We start from the raw sequence: 18,509 nt of genomic DNA on the forward strand, positions 1-18,509 counted from the left end.
CTCCTTCTTGTTTTCTATGGGGGGTGGCATTTCAATTTGAGTGTTTACCTATCAGAGCCCCTTGCCCACTCATTGCCCACCCTTCAGAGAACCTGCACACCCCCTGCCCATCCCCCACACTCCGGAGAACCCACCCATCCACTGACCCTCTCCCTCTCAACCCCGGCCCATCATCCACCCGTCGCTCGCCCTTCGGAAACCTGCCCATTGGAGAACCTGCTCATCAGAGAACCCGCCCTTACCCACCTCTCAACCCCGGCCCATCATCCACCCATCGGAGGAGCTGCCCATTGCCCACCCACCAGAGAACATACCCACCCCCCAACCCATTGGAGAACCCGCCCATTGCCCACCCACCAGAGAACATACCCCTCCCACCCATCGGAGAACCCGCCCATTGCCCACCCACCAGAGAACATACCCACCACCCCCCCCCCACCCTACCCATCGGAGAAGCTGCTCTATTTGCAATCTGTTGATTGGACGGATGGTATATGCAGTGAAGACTGAGGTTCACCCGACACCTGTACTTACAGATTCCATGCTTATGCAATTGGCCTCCTCCTGTTGGGAGTGTTATCGACCCTTCTCCACCACTCACTTCAACCATGGCTGTATTTTAATTCCATAGAGCTGGCTTTGCTCCCCTTACCCCACAGAAACCTATCCATCTCAGTCTTCAAAACTCCAATCGATCATCCACATCCACAGCATTCTGCCAGAGAGGGAGAGTTCCAGATTTCTATTCCCCTTCATCTTCATTTCCTTTATGCTTTCATTGGATGTGGGTGTCACTGGCCAGGCCAGCATTTGTTGCCCATCCCTAATTGCCCTAGGCCATTTCAGGGGGCAATTAAGAGCCAACCACATTGCTGTGGGTCTGGAGTTACATGTAGGCCAGACCAGGTAAGGACAGCAGATTTCCCTCCCTAATGGACATTAGTGACCCAGATGGGGTTTTTACAATTTGATAGTTTCATGGTCATCATTACTGAGACTAAGTTTTCAATTCCAGATTACATATTAATTGAATTTAAATTCCACTAGCAGCCCTGGTGGGATTCAAACCCTTCTCCCCAGAGCATTAGCTGGGTCTCTAGCCAGTGATGTTAGCACCATGACACCATCTTCCCTTTCTATGAAGAAGTGCTTCCTGATATCACTCCCCAACAACGTGGCTCTAATTTTAACACCAACCCAACTTGTTCTGGACTCTTCCCCCGCCCACCCCAGAACCAGAGGAAACTCTTTCTCCATATTTACCTGATAAATCCTTTTAACATTTTAACCACTTCAAACAGATCACCCCTCAATCTTCAAAACCGAAGAGCTATGACTCAATAATTTCCCTATCACTGATTTGTGAGTAGATTTACTCCTGTAATATTTGTGTGTGTTTAGCTTTCATTTTTGTGATGTTTGAGTGACTCAGCAGTGATAGATCTGATCACAAAGTGTGAGCTGGGAACACTGGAGCTGGGAGTGTCAGTCATACAGATACAGAGTTTGCTGGTGACCCCAGGAGCAAGAGTTGTGTTGGGGCTATTTCTGTCAGGCAAGGGTCTGATCGAGTGATTATCTGCTCTTATTCAGTGATTCTTTCTGGCCTTCTGTAGGATATTGAGAGACTTCCCCTCACAATCAAAATCCCACATTACACACATTGTACCAGTTCACACTGTGGACTATCGGACAGCCAGCACAGACTCAGAATATCAGGCAAATAGCGAAAATGGGAGAAGATGAAACAGAGTTGGTGTTTGGGGGTCGTTTAGACAATATTCACTGTTATTATCAGTGAAGGAACTCATCTAACATGGTGACTGCTAATGGGAGGCATTTTATAATTACACGACAGGATATAGGTCTCACAACCAAATGCAGAGACTGGATGAAATCATGGTCAGGCAGTGAAGAGGCTGTGTGCTGGAGAGAGTGGTGAAGCTACACATGAAATATCATGAGGGTTATCAATCATCAAGAGGGATTATTTTGCACAAACAATGGAAACATCAAATGTTCCCCCATCACAGGGGTAGACACAAAGTAAATCTCCCTCTATACTGTCCCCAAAAAACACTCCCAGGACAGGTACAGCAAGGGGTTAGATACAGAGTAATGCTCCCTCTACACTGTCCCCATCAAACACTCCCAGGACAGGTACAGCACAGGGTTAGATACAGAGTAAATCTCCCTCTACACTGTCCCCATCAAACACTCCCAGGACAGGTACAGCACGGGGTTAGATACAGAGTAAACCCTCTACACTGTCCCCATCAAACACTCCCAGGACAGGTACAGCACAGGGTTAGATACAGAGTAAATCTCCCTCTACACTGTCCCCATCAAACACTCCCAGGACAGGTACAGCAAGGGGTTAGATACAGAGTAAAGCTCCCTCTACACTGTCTCCATCAAACACTCCCAGGACAGGTACACACAGGGTTAGATACAGAGTAAAGCTCCCTCTACACTGTCTCCATCAAACACTCCCAGGACAGGTACAGCACGGGGTTAGATACAGAGTAAAGCTCCCTCTACACCGTCCCCATCAAACACTCCCAGGACAGGTACAGCACGGGGTTAGATACAGAGTAAAGCTCCCTCTACACTGTCTCCATCAAACACTCCCAGGACAGGTACAGCACGGGGTTAGATACAGAGTAAAGGTCCCTCTACACTGTCCCCATCAAACACTCCCAGGACAGGTACAGCACGGGGTTAGATACAGAGTAAAGCTCCCTCTACACCGTCCCCATCAAACACTCCCAGGACAGGTACAGCACGGGGTTAGATACAGAGTAAATCTCCCTATGCTGTTGAGGACAGATCAGGAGTTCACTGCTCCCTCTGGTGGTGAGCCTGAGGCTGGCACAAATAGGCAAAGACCAAAATAGAAATTTCATTTACACTCTTCCTGCGTTCTGTCTGTCTGTCTGTCTAACAGATGTCTACGTCCTGACCCCCTGAATGCTCATTGAATTGTTGATAAAATGCTAAGTGGTGACCATGTGATGCAAATCTGTTTTGTTCTGTTTGTTCGAAACCTGTGTTGATGATACTGTTATTACAGCCCACAGATTGGTGTGCCCTCCTGCAGTGTGTATTTGTGGTAACATAATTGTTCAATGTCTGTGTAGCGTCCTTTGTTTACAGAACCCAATTTCTGCAGCAAGCAGTTGTTATTTGCTGTATAAAAATAATACAGATGTTTATTAATTTGTACAAAAATATTTAATGGTGAATGAAAGAAATGAAGAGATAGTTTCAGGATCTGTGTTTTTATATAATTAATAAAAAACAACACTTCCATCCCCCCCCCCTCCCACACACACACACACACACACACAGACACAATGAGGATACGCACAGTCCCACACACTCACACAGTAAGAATACACAGTGGTCCCACAAACATAGAGTGAATACACAGCACTCCCACACACACACACACAAACCGAGAATACACAGCACTCCCACACACACACACACAAACCGAGAATACACAGCACTCCCACACACAAACCGAGAATACACAGCACTCCAACAAACAAACCGAGAACACACAGCACTCCCACACACAAACCGAGAATACACAGCACTCCCACACACAAACCGAGAATACACAGCACTCCCAAACACAAACCGAGAATACACAGCGCTCCCACAAACATAGAGTGAATACACAGCACTCCCACACACACACACAAACCGAGAATACACAGCACTCCCACACACAAACCGAGAATACACAGCACTCCGACACACAAACCGAGAATATACAGCACTCCCACACACACACACACACAAACCGAGAATACACAGCACTCCCACACACACACACACACACACCGAGAATACACAGCACTCCCACACACACACACAAACCGAGAATACACAGCACTCCCACACACACACACAAACCGAGAATACACAGCACTCCCACACACACACAAATCGAGAATACACAGCACTTCCACACACACACACAAACCGAGAATACACAGCACTCCCACACACACAAACCGAGAATACACAGCACTCCCACACACACACACAAACCGAGAATACACAGCACTCCCACACACAAACACAAACCGAGAATACACAACACTCCCACACACACACAAACCGAGAATACACAGCACTCCCACACAGACACAAACCGATAATAAACAGCACTCCCACACACACACAAACCGAGAATACACAGCACTCCCACACACACACACGAACCGAGAATACACAGCACTCCCACACACACAAACCGAGAATATACAGCACTCCCACACACACACACAAACCGAGAATACACAGCACTCCCACACACACACACAAACCGAGAATACACAGCACTCCCACACACACACAAACCGAGAATACACAGCACTTCCACACACACACACAAACCGAGAATACACAGCACTCCCACACACACAAACCGAGAATACACAGCACTCCCACACACACACACAAACCGAGAATACACAGCACTCCCACACACAAACACAAACCGAGAATACACAACACTCCCACACACACACAAACCGAGAATACACAGCACTCCCACACAGACACAAACCGATAATAAACAGCACTCCCACACACACACAAACCGAGAATACACAGCACTCCCACACACACACACGAACCGAGAATACACAGCACTCCCACACACACAAACCGAGAATATACAGCACTCCCACACACACACACGAACCGAGAATACACAGCACTCCCACACACACACAAACCGAGAATACAGAGCACTCCCACACACACACACAAACCGAGAATACACAGCACTCCCACACACACACACAAACCGAGAATACACAGCACTCCCACACACACACAAATCGAGAAAAAACAGCACTCCCACACACACACAAACCGAGAATACACAGCACTCCCACACACACACAAACCGAGAATACACAGCACTCCCACACACACACAAACCGAGAATACACAGCACTCCCACACACACACACAAACCGAGAATACACAGCACTCCCACACACACACAAACCGAGAATACACAGCACTCCCACACACACACAAACCGAGAATACACAGCACTCCCACACACACACAAACCGAGAATACACAGCACTCCCACACACACACAAACCGAGAATACACAGCACTCCCACACACACACAAACCGAGAATACAGAGCACTCCCACACACACACACAAACCGAGAATACACAGCACTCCCACACACACACACAAACCGAGAATACACAGCACTCCCACACACACACAAATCGAGAAAAAACAGCACTCCCACACACACACAAACCGAGAATACACAGCACTCCCACACACACACAAACCGAGAATACACAGCACTCCCACACACACACAAACCGAGAATACACAGCACTCCCACACACACACAAACCGAGAATACACAGCACTCCCACACACACACACAAACCGAGAATACACAACACTCCCACACACACACAAACCGAGAATACACAGCACTCCCACACACACACAAACTGAGAATACACAGCACTCCCACACACACATACAGTGAGAATACACAGCCCCGCATACACACACATTAAGAATTAATAGGCCTCACACACACACACACACACACATTGAGAATACACAGCATTCCCACGCAGACATACACACACACAGAATGAGGATACACAGCACTTTCACACACACACAGAGAATATACACCACTCCTGCACACAGTGAGGATACACAGCACTCCCATGCACACACAGACACACACACACAGTACACCAGCATTCCCACAGACACAATGAGAATTAACAGCACTCTGGCATGCACAGAGTAAGGATACTTAGTACTCTCATGTACCTCACCTTCCAAACCCACAAGCACTACCATCTAGAAGGACAAGGGCAGCAGATAGATGGGAACACCACCGCCTGGAAGTTCCTCTCCAAGTCACTCACCATCCTGACTTGGAAATATATCACCGTTTCTTCACTGTCGCTGGGTCAGAATCCTGGAACTCCCTCCCTAACAGCACTGTGGGTGTACCTACACCACATGGACAAAAGCCTGGAACTCCCTCCCTAACAGCACTGTGGGTGTACCTACACCACATGGACTGCAGCGGTTCAGGAAGGCAGCTCACCACCACCTTCTCAAGGGCAACTAGGTATGGGCAATAAATGCTGGGCCCAGCCAGTGAAGCCCTCATCCCATGGATGAATAAAAATAAATCACAGTACTCCCCCGCAACACACACACACACAGTGAGTATACATGGCACTCCCCCACATACACAATATGAGAATACAGAGCACTCACACACACACACATTGAGAATGCACAGCACTCGCGCGCGCACACACACACACACACACACACACACACACACACAGACACACAGTGAGAATACACAGCACTCCCATACACACACACACAGTGAGTATACACAGTACTCACACACACACACACGCACACACACAGTGAGAATACACAACACTCCCATACACACACACACAGTGAGTATACACAGTACTCACACACACACACACGCACACACACAGTGAGAATACACAGCACTCCCATACATACACACACAGTGAGAATACACAGCACTCCCATACACACACACGCACACACACAGTGAGAATACACAGCACTCCCATACATACACACACAGTGAGAATACACAGCACTCCCATACATACACACACAGTGAGAATACACAGCACTCCCATACACACACACACAGTGAGTATACACAGTACTCACACACACACACACGCACACACACAGTGAGAATACACAGCACTCCCATACATACACACACAGTGAGAATACACAGCACTCCCATACACACACACACAGTGAGTATACACAGTACTCACACACACACACATGCACACACACAGTGAGAATACACAACACTCCCATACACACACACACAGTGAGAATACACAGCACTCCCATACACACATATACAGTGAGTATACACAGCACTCACACACACACAGTGAGAATACACAGCACTCCCATACACACACTGAGTATACACAGCACTCACACACACACACAGTGAGAATACACAACACTCCCATACATACACACACAGTGAGAATACACAGCACTCCCATACACACATATACAGTGAGTATACACAGCACTCACACACACACAGTGAGAATACACAGCACTCCCATACACACACTGAGTATACACAGCACTCACACACACACACACACACACACACACACACAGTGAGAATACACAGCACTCCCATACACATACACACACAGTGAGTATACACAGAACTCACTCACACACACACACACACAGTGTGAATACACAGTACTCCCCCACAAACACAATGAGAATACAGAGCATTCCCACACACACAGGAGAATACACAGCACTTCCACACACACACACACACACAAACAGATACACATACACACGCAGACACGCACACACACATCAAGATCATACTGCACTCCCATACACACCCATTGAGAATACACCACTCCCAAACAAACATGTTGAGAATAAGCAGCACTCCCACACATGTGCGCACACACACACAAACACATAGTGAGAATACACAGTATTCTCACATGCACACAATAAGGGTACACAGCACTCTCACACATGCACACATTGAGAATACACAGCACTCCCATGCATGCCCAATGGGAATACACACACACACACACACACACACACACACACACACACACGCACAGTGAGAATACACAGCACTCCCACACACACATACATATACACACAGGCACACGGTGAGAATACATTGAACTCGCCGACACACACAGAGAGAATACACAGCAGTCCCACACACACACTCACTGAGATAACGTAGCCCTCCCCCACACACATTAAGAATACACAGCACTTCCATACACATGCACACTGAGTATACACGACACTCCCACTCACACATTGAGAATATATAGCACTCCCACTCGCACAAACACAATGAGAATACACAGCACATCCACTCACATGAACACAAATGAGAATACAGAGCATTCACACACACACATACACATAATGAGAATACACAGCACTCCCACACGTACACACAGTGAGAATAAGTTGCAATCACGCATACATACACACAGTGAGAATACACAGCACTCCCATGCATACCGTGAGAATACACAGCACTCTTACAAACAGTGAGAATACACAGCCCAGTGGGAATACACACACACACACAAACGATGTGAGTTTTAAAATTATTCACCATTTGTGGCTGTCATTGATATGGCGCCCACTGATCTTCCTGCACAATAGCCTTGAGATAGTGATGGGAATCCTTCTGGATTGTTGGTAAGAGGCAGGGGTCTGTGGGACAACGATTCAGGATTTGCCAGGGGGTGGTGTTCCCATCTATCTGCTGCCCTTGTCCTGCTGAATGGTAACGATCGTGGGTTTGGAAGCTGCTGTCCAAGGAGCCTTGGTGAAGAGCGACTGTGGCAAGAGTTCGATCCAATCAGGACCTCAGTGCCCGATCAGCTGCTCTTGGTTGTGGGATGATTCTGTGCCTGAGTGCAGCAGGATAGATTGTCCCAGTGATCCCAGTGGAGTTGGACTGTTTCTTTGCACGATCGTGTGAGCCGGTTTGGTGACTGAATCCAATCAAGAACTCACTGATTTGATAATCACAACCCGATAAATATTCTCACTGTTCAGACTGAAAATCTGTAACCCCACCCCCACTATAACCCCACCCCTCCATAATCCCGCCCCCACTATAACTCCACCCCTCTATAACCACACCCCATTACAACTCCGCCCCTCCATAACCCCCCCCATAACCCCACCCCCACTATAAACCCACCCTTATGCAACCCCTCCCCAATATAAATCTGCCCCCTGTAACCCCACCCCCACTACAACCCCACCCCTCTGTAACCCCACCCCCACTATAACTCCACCCCTCTATAACCCCACCCCATTACAACTCCGCCCCTCCATAATCCCGCCCCCACTATAACTCCACCCCTCTATAACCCCACCCCATTACAACTCCGCCCCTCCATAACCCCCCCCATAACCCCACCCCCACTATAAACCCACCCTTATGTAACCCCTCCCCAATATAAATCTGCCCCCTGTAACCCCACCCCCACTACAACCCCACCCCTCCATAATCCCGCCCCCACTATAACTCCACCCCTCTATAACCCCACCCCATTACAACTCCGCCCCTCCATAACCCCCCCCATAACCCCACCCCCACTATAAACCCACCCTTATGTAACCCCTCCCCAATATAAATCTGCCCCCTGTAACCCCACCCCTACTACAACCCCGCCCCTCTGTAACCCCACCCCCACTATAACCCCACCCTTATGTAACCCCTCCCCACTATAACTCTGCCCCCTGTAACCCCACCCCTACTACAATCCCGCCCCTCTGTAACCCCGCCCCCACTATAACCCCACCCTTATGTAACCCCACCCCCACTATTACTCTGCCCCCTGTAACCCCACCCCCACTATAATTCCACCCCTCTGTAACCCCACCCCCACTAGAACCCCACCCCTCTGTAACCCCACCCCCAATGTAACTCTGCCCCTTTGTAACCCCACCCCAACTACAACCCTGCCACTCTGTTCCCCCACCCCCTCCCACTGTAACTCTACCCCTCTGTTCCCCCGCCCACCCACCCCACTGTAACCATAGAACATAGAAAAGTTACAGCACAGAAGGAGGCCATTCAGCCCATCTTGTCCATGCCAGCCCGAGGACACCCAGGTGCCCTTTCTAATCCCACCTTCCTGCACCCGGCCCATAGCCCTGCAGCTTACAGCACTTTAGGTGCAGATCCAGGTACTTTTTAAAAGAGTTTAGAGTTTCTGCCTCTACCACCAACTTGGGCAGTGAATTCCAGACACCCACTACCCTCTGTGTAAAAAAGTTCTTCCTCATGTCCCCCCTACACCTCCTGCCACTTATCTTGAATCTACGTCCCCTGGTTCTAGAATTCTCCATCAAGGGAAACAATTTTATCCTGTCCACTCTATCTATTCCCCTCATAATTTTGTACACCTCAATCAAGTCACCTCTCAGCCTCCTTTGTTCTAAGGAAAATAACCCCAACCTATCCAATCTTTCCACGTAGCTACATTTTTCTAACCCTGGCAACATTCTTGTAAACCTCCTCTGCACTCTCTCCAGAGCTATTACATCCTTCCTGTAATGTGGTGACCAGAACTGCACACAATACTCCAGTTGTGGCCTCACCAGTGTTTTATACAATTCCAACATTATATCATTACTTTTATATTCTATACCTCTGCCAATGAACGAGAGCATTCCATATGCCTTCTTTACAACCTTGTCTACTTGAACTGCTGCCTTCAGGGACCTGTGTACTTGTACGCCAAGATCTCTCACTTCATCTACCCCTCTTAGTATATTCCCATTTATTGTGTAATCCTGTAACTGTTTGACCTCCCTAAATGTATGACCTCAGACTTCTCTATGTTAAAATCCATCTGCCACTTTACCGCCCACTCCACCAACCCATCTATATCGTTTTGGAGATTATGGCTATCCTCTACACTATCCACTACTCGGCCAATCTTTGTGTCGTCTCCAAATTTCCCAATCGTGCCCCCCATGTTCACATCCAAATCGTTAATATATAACACAAACAGCAAGGGTCCCAACACCGAGCCCTGTGGAACACCACTTGAGACAACTTTCCATTCGCAAGAGCATCCATCGACCATTACCCTTTGTTCCCTGTTACAAAGCCAACCTTTTATCCAGTTTGCCACATTATCCTGAATCCCATGGGCTTTTACTTTCCTGACCAATCTGCCATGTGGGACCTTGTCAAATGCCTTGCTAAAATCCATGTACACAACGTCCTCTGCACTACCTTCATCAACCCTCCTTGTCACTTCCTCAAAGAATTCAATCAAATTTGTGAGGCAAGACCTTCCTTTAACAAATCCATGCTGACCATCCCTGACTAGTCCAGGCCTTTCCACATGACAGTTAATCCTATCCCTCAGGATTGATCCTACTAATTTGCTCACCACTGATGTAAGACTAACTGGCCTATAATTGTTTGGCATTTCCTTTGATCCCTTTTTAAACAATGGAACTACGTTTGCATTTCACCAGTCCTCCGGTACCTCCCCTGTATCTAGTGAAGATTGGAAAATCATCCTCAGAGCATCTGCTATCTCCTCCCTGGATTCCTTCAGCAGCCTCGGAAACAATCCATCTGGCCCTGGTGACTTATCAACCCTTCGAGTACTTCCTCTCTCTTTATGACTATCCCATCCAATATCTCGCAGTTTTCCTCCTGGACTACTATATCTACATCCTCCCTTTCCTTTGTAAACACAGAGACAAAATATTCATTCAAAACCCTTCCCACAGCCTCTGCATCTACACACAAATTTCCATCTTCATCTCTGATAAGGAAAAAGTGGGGCCTAACTAACCTTTTAACATTAAAGTATTGGTAAAACATCTTTGTGTTATCTTTAACTTTACTTGATAATCTTTTTTCATGCCCTCTCTTTGATTTCCTTATTTCCTTTTTTAATTCATCCCTGCACTTCCTATATTCGTCTAGGCTATCTGCAGTGCTTAGTTCTTTGTGCCTATCGTATGCTTTCTTTTACTGTTTGATCTTCCCCTGTATTCCTCTAGACAACCAGGGGGTCTAGATTTGGCAGTACCACTCTTATTTTTGTAAGGAACATGTCTACTTTGTACAATTAGGATCTCGCTTTTTAGTGCTTCCCAGTGGTTTTCCACTGTTTTATCCTCCAGCAGTGCTGTCCAGTCCACCTCAGCCAAGTCCCTTCTCATTTCTGCAAAATTTGCCTTCCCCCAGTTCAAGACTTTTACTCCTGCCTTATCTCTGTCCTTTTCCATGGTAATGCTAAATCTGACTGAATTGTGATCACTGTCCCCGATATGGTCAACAACTGTCACTTCACCCACTTGCCCTTCTTCGTTCCCCAAGACTAGGTCTAGAATTGCATCTCCTCTCGTTGGGTTTGTCACTAATTGGTTGAAAAAATTTTCCTGAACACACTGCATGAATTTTTCTCCCTCAGTGCCCCTTATATTGTTTGAATCCCAGTTGATATTAGGATAGTTGAAGTCTCCTAATGGTCTTACAAGCAGAAATTTGCCTACATATTTGTTCTTCTATCTCCCTTTCACTATTTGGGGGTCTGTAGTATACACCCAGTAGTGTGACTGCCCCTTTTTTATTTCTAAGCTCAATCCATAAAGCCTCGTTTGTTGGCCCATTTAGTATATCATCACTTCTCACAACTGGAATTGAATCTTTAACCATTGGTGCTATCCCCCTCCTTTTTTATCTCCTACTCTATTATGTCTGAAGACTCTATAACCAGGGATATTGAGCTGCCTGTTTTGTCCCTCCTTTAGCCAGGTCTCTGTTATAGCAATGACATCCTGCTGTCATGTGTCTACCTGTGCCCTTAACTCATCTACCTTGTTTGTAATGCTCCTTGTATTGAAGTATAAACAGTTTAAACCCGTCAATTTCCCTTGCTGGACACTTTTTAAACTTTGCTTCTCCTGTAACTCCATGTCTATCACAATGTCCCTAGCTAATGTTCTACCTCCATTTTTCTGATCTGAATCTGACCTATCTGATCCTACTCCTGGGATCCCATCCCCCTGCCACAGTAGTTTAAATACTTCCCAACAGAACTAGCAAAAGCCCCCACAAGGACACTGGTCCAAGCTCTGCCTGGGTGCATACTGTCCAGTTTGTACAGTTCCCACCTTCCCCAGAACCGGTCCCAGTGCCTCAAGAATCTGAATCCCTCCCGGCTACACCATCTCTCCAGACACGTGTTCATTTGGTCTATCCTCTTATTCCTGCTCTCGCTAGCACGTGGAACTGGGAATAATCTGAGATTACTACATTTGAGGTCCTGCATTTTAATTTATCTCCTAACTCCCTGTACTGAGCTTGCAGGTCCTCATCCCTTAGTTTACCTATGTCATTGGTACCAATGTGTACCACAACCATTGGCTGCTTACCTTCCCTCCTCAGAATGTCCTGCAGCTGCTCCATGACATCCTGGATTCTGGCACCAGGGAGGCAACATACCTTCCTTGAATCATGTTTGCGGCCACAGAAGCGTCTGTCTGTGCCCCTAACTATTGAATCCCCTCTCACTATAGCCCTGCCACTTGTTTTCCTCCTGTCCCATGGTGCATTGAACTTGGCTGTTGCTGCTTTCCCCTGAGAGGCCATCCCCCCCAACAGTATCCAAAGCGGTATATCTGTTAGAGTGGGGGATGACCACAGGGGACTCCTGCACTACCTTCCTGAGTCTTTTACTGTTCCTGATGGTCACCCATTCCCTTTCTGCCTGTGTAATCTTCACCTGTGGTGTGACCACCTCGCTAAACGTGCTATCCACGACTTGCATCGTGGATGCTCCACAATGAGTCCACCTGCAGCTCCAGCTCTGAAATCCAGTTAGCTAGAAGCTGCATTAGGACACACCTTCTGCACATATGGTCACCAGGAACAGTGGAAGCGTCCCTCATTTCCCACATTCTGCAGGAGGAGCATATCACAGGTCTGAGTTCTCCTGCTGTGACATCCCTCTCAATTAAGCTAGTTAATCTCTTAAAAAATACGCTAGCTTGGGGCCTTATTTATGTGAGCTAGGAACCTTGTTTCTTGACTAATCATACTTGTACAGTACTACTCGATACTTTAGCTCCTACCTCAGTATTAATCAATGAATACTTTTAATAGATTGAAAAAAAAATTCACCAGGATTTACTCACCAATCAGCTGCTTTTTTAAAAAATCCTTTTCGGAAGAGTGCCTCTCGCAGGTCTGGTGCACACCTGAAGGTACTGCCTCTCCCTCTCTCTTTTTTTTGGTTTGAGGAGGAGGGAGGGATGGAAACACTATAGCAATGTGATGTTTGGGGCTATTCTGTTCTCTGACAGTGGGTCCTCCTCGATCCCCTTCTGAGTTGCGGTGACTGCGCTGACTTCTCCCAGAATGCTTCAGTCACTTCTCACCACCACCCACTGTTGGATCGCCCCTCTGTAATCCTGCCCCCACTTAACTCTGCCCCCACTGTAACTACACCCCTCTGTAATGCCCCCCCTCTGTAATGCCCCCCCTCTGTAACTCTGCCCCCACTGTAATGCCCCCCCTCTGTAATGCTCCCCCTCTGTAACTCTGCCCCCACTGTAACTCCTCCCCCTGTAACCTCCCCCACTGTAACCCCGCCCCCACTATAACTCCACCCCCAATGTAACCCCCATACTGTAACTTCACCCCTGCACTGTAACTCCACCGTCCACTAACACCCCACCCCCACGCCCCCACTGTAACTCCGCCCCCAGCACTGTAACTCCGCCTCCCCACTGTAACTCCGCCCCGCCACTAACACCCCGCCCCCCCCCACTGTAACATCTTGCCCCCCCCCACTAACACTCCAGCGCCCCCAACCCCCCCGCCCCCCACTGTAACCCCCCGCACCCCCACTGTAACTCCGCCTCCCCACTATAACACCCCACCCCCCTCCACTGTAACCCCACTCATCAATCTGCCTGTTGATCAGAAATGCAATAAATTGAGTCAGTAAATGCAATGACTATCAAGAGTGGACGAAGGTTTATTGAGGCCTAAAGGACTGGGGTATATAGGATCTGACTAACATGGAGTCTGGTCACGTGGAGAGGGGTGAGAGTGGGAAAAAGGCTGGGTGGGGGTAGGGGAGGGTGTGAGGGGTTGGGGAGGGTGTGAGGGGTTGGGGAGGGTGTGAGAGGTTGGGGAGGGTGTGAGGGGGGAGGGTGTGAGGGGTAGGGGAGGGTGTGAGGGGTTGGGGAAGGTGTGAGGGGTTGGGGAAGGTGTGATGGGGAGGGTGTGAGGGGTTGGGGAGGGTGTGAGGGGTTGGGGAGGGTGTGAGGGGTTGGGGAGGGTGTGAGGGGTTGGGGAAGGTGTGAGGGGTTGGGGAGGGTGTGATGGGGAGGGTGTGAGGGGTTGGGGAAGGTGTGAGGGGTTGGGGAGGGTGTGATGGGGATGGTGTGAGGGGTTGGGGAGGGTGTGATGGGGAGGGTGTGAGGGGTTGGGGAAGGTGTGAGGGGTTGGGGAGGGTGTGAGGGGTTGGGGAGGGTGTGAGGGGTTGGGGAAGGTGTGAGGGGTTGTGGAGGGTGTGATGGGGAGGGTGTGAGGGGTTGGGGAAGGTGTGATGTGGAGGGTGTGAGGGGTTGGGGAGGGTGTGAGGGGTTGGGGAGGGTGTGAGGGGTTGGGGAGGGTGTGAGGGGTTGGGGAGGGTGTGAGGGGTTGGGGAAGGTGTGAGGGGTTGGGGAGGGTGTGATGGGGAGGGTGTGAGGGGTTGGGGAAGGTGTGAGGGGTTGGGGAGGGTGTGATGGGGAGGGTGTGAGGGGTTGGGGAAGGTGTGATGTGGAGGGTGTGAGGGGTTGGGGAGGGTCTGAGGGGTTGGGGAGGGTGTGAGGGGTTGGGGAGGGTGTGAGGGGTTGGGGAGGGTGTGAGGGGTTGGGGAAGGTGTGATGGGGAGGGTGTGAGGGGTTGTGGAGGGTGTGAGCGGGGGAGGGTGTAAGTAGCAGGGTGTTGAGGAGGGATGGGGTAGTGAGGTGATGGGACAGGAGAGGAGTGTTAGTGGCCGTGATGTGGGGATGGGGAGGGAGCAGGGGCAGGGTCTTCGGGGAGAGGGTGGTGTGGGGGAGGGGTGTGTGGGGGAGGGGTGTGTTAGAGGGGAAGAGGGTGGGGGGAGGGTAGGGGGTGGTGAAGAGGGGTGTAGGTAAGGGGTGTTTTGGGGGTAGGGGTGTGTGGGATGGGCTGTTGGTTGAGGGGAACCAGCAGATGGGGAGGTATCAGCGACCTTTAAGGGGCCAGGTCATACACGGAGGTCACTGCGGATAGGGGAGGACATGGATGGGTGGCGATGAGAATGAAAGCTCTCCCCTGACATCTCCACACTCCAGCCTGACACTCGCTCACTGTCTCCACCGACTCGCTCCCCTCCAGCACGGCACAGAATTGAATCCCTCCACCAGGACACTCCTCCACAGCCTGACACACACACCGGCCTTGCTGGTCTGCAGAAGAACAGAAAACTGTTCACACAGCAACTCAGGCTCATTCCCAAAGCTTCTAGACGTGGCACATTTACCCAACACAAAGCTGGAAGCAAGCAGTTAATGTACGCACAGCAAGATCCCATAACAATATTTGGAGAATTGCTATTTAGTGGATTAGTCCTGGTTATGAGCCCGGGGAGGGAGGCGGTGGGGTGGGGACACTCACTGTGAAATATCCCAATAGCAGGCCTTGAGGTACAGGATCTGCAATTCCTTTGTGCCCCACGCTGCGGGGGTGGAACAAGGGGCTCAGCTCCAGTTATTCACGTCCCAGCCTCACTGCTCAGTGCAGATCAAACCCCAAAACAAACAAACGCGTCGGCCTCTCTGTAAAACTGAACCGTCTGAACACCCGACAGCAAAGTGCCGTCCCCAACTTAGTCCCAAACTCTGCCCCCAACACCCTCCTCCCAAAAACCCTCCTCCAAACACCACTCCTCCGAACACCACTCCTCCCAAGGCCCCTCCTCCCAACGCCCCTCCTCCCAACACCCCTCCTCCCAACACCCCTCCTCACAACACCCCTCCTCACAACACCCCTCCACACAACATCCCACCTCCCAATGCCTCTCCTCCCAACACCTATGCCCCCAACAGCCCACCTCCCAACAACCCTCCACCCTGCGGCCCTCCTCCCAACACACCGCCTCCCAACACCCCTCCTCCTAACACCCCTACTCCCAACACCCCTCCTCCCAACGCCCCTCCTCCCAACGCCCCTCCTCCCAACGCCACTCCTCCCAAAAACCCTCCTCCCAACGCCCCTCCTCCCAACGTCCATCCTCCCAGCACCCCTCCTCCCAACGCACCTCCTCCCAACGCCCCTCATCCCAACACGCCTCCTCCCAACAACCCTCCTCCAAACACCACTCCTCCGAACACCACTCCTCCCAAGGCCCCTCCTCCCAACGCCCCGACTCCCAATGCCCCTCCTCCCAACGCCCCTCCTCCCAACACCCCTCCTCCCAACACCCCTCCTCACAACATCCCACCTCCCAATGCCTCTCCTCCCAACACCTATGCCCCCAACAGCCCACCTCCCAACAACCCTCCACCCTGCGGCCCTCCTCCCAACACACCGCCTCCAAAACGCCCCTCCTCCCAAAGCCCCTCCTCCCAACACCCCTCCTCCCAACAACCCTCCCCCCAACACCCCTCCTCCCAAAGCCACTCCTCCCAAAAACCCTCCTCCCAACACCTCTGACCCCAACGCACCTCCTCCCAACGCACCTCCTCCCAACACCAACACCCCTCCTCCCAACGCCCCTCCTAACAACACCCCTCCTCCCAAAGCCTCTCCTCCCAACACCTCTGCTGCCAACACACCTCCTCCCAATGCCCCTCCTCCCAACGCCCCTCCTCCCAACACCACTCCTCCCAACACCCCTCCTCCCAAAGCCTCTCCTCCCAACACCTCTGCTGCCAACAGCCCTCCTCCCAATGCCCCTCCTCCCAACGCCCCTCCTCCCAACAACCCTCCTCCCAACACCTTTCCACCCAATGCCCCTCCTCCCAACACCAACACCCCTCCTCCCAACATCCCTCCTCCTAACACCCCTACTCCAAACGACCCTCCTCTCAACACCCCTCCTCCCAAAACCCTTCCTCCCAACACCTCTGCCCCCAACACCCCTCCTCCCAACGCCCCTCCTCCAAACACCAACACCCCTCCTCCCAATGCCCCTCCTCACAACACCCCTCCTCCCAATGCCTCTCCTCCCAACACCTCTGCCCCCAATAGCCCTCCTACCAACACCCCTCCTACCAGCGGCCCTCCTCCGAACACCCCTCCTCCCAACGCCCCTCCTCCCAACGCCACTCCTCCCAACACACCTCCTCCCAACACCCCTCCTCCCAACCCCCCTCCTCCCAACGCCCCTCCTCCCAAAAACCCTCCTCCCAACGCCCCTCCTCCCAACGTCCATCCTCCCAGCACCCCTCCTCCCAACGCACCTCCTCCCAATGCCCCTCATCCCAACACGCCTCCTCCCAACAACCCTCCTCCCAAAGCCTCTCCTCCCAACGCCCCTCCTCCCAACACCCCTCCTCCCAACAACCCTCCTCCCAACACCCCTCCTCCCAAAGCCACTCCTCCCAAAAACCCTCCTCCCAACACCTCTGACCCCAACGCCCCTCCTCCCAACGCACCTCCTCCCAACACCAACACCCCTCCTCCCAACGCCCCTCCTAACAACACCCCTCCTCCCAAAGCCTCTCCTCCCAACACCTCTGCTGCCAACAGCCCTCCTCCCAATGCCCCTCCTCCCAACGCCCCTCCTCCCAACACCCCTCCTCCCAACGCCCCTCCTCCCAACACCCCTCCTCCCAACAACCCTCCTCCCAAGGCCACTACTCCC

The sequence above is a fragment of the Carcharodon carcharias genome, chromosome 4, assembly GCF_017639515.1.
Source record: "Carcharodon carcharias isolate sCarCar2 chromosome 4, sCarCar2.pri, whole genome shotgun sequence".
NCBI classification, from domain to species: Eukaryota; Metazoa; Chordata; class Chondrichthyes; order Lamniformes; family Lamnidae; genus Carcharodon; species Carcharodon carcharias.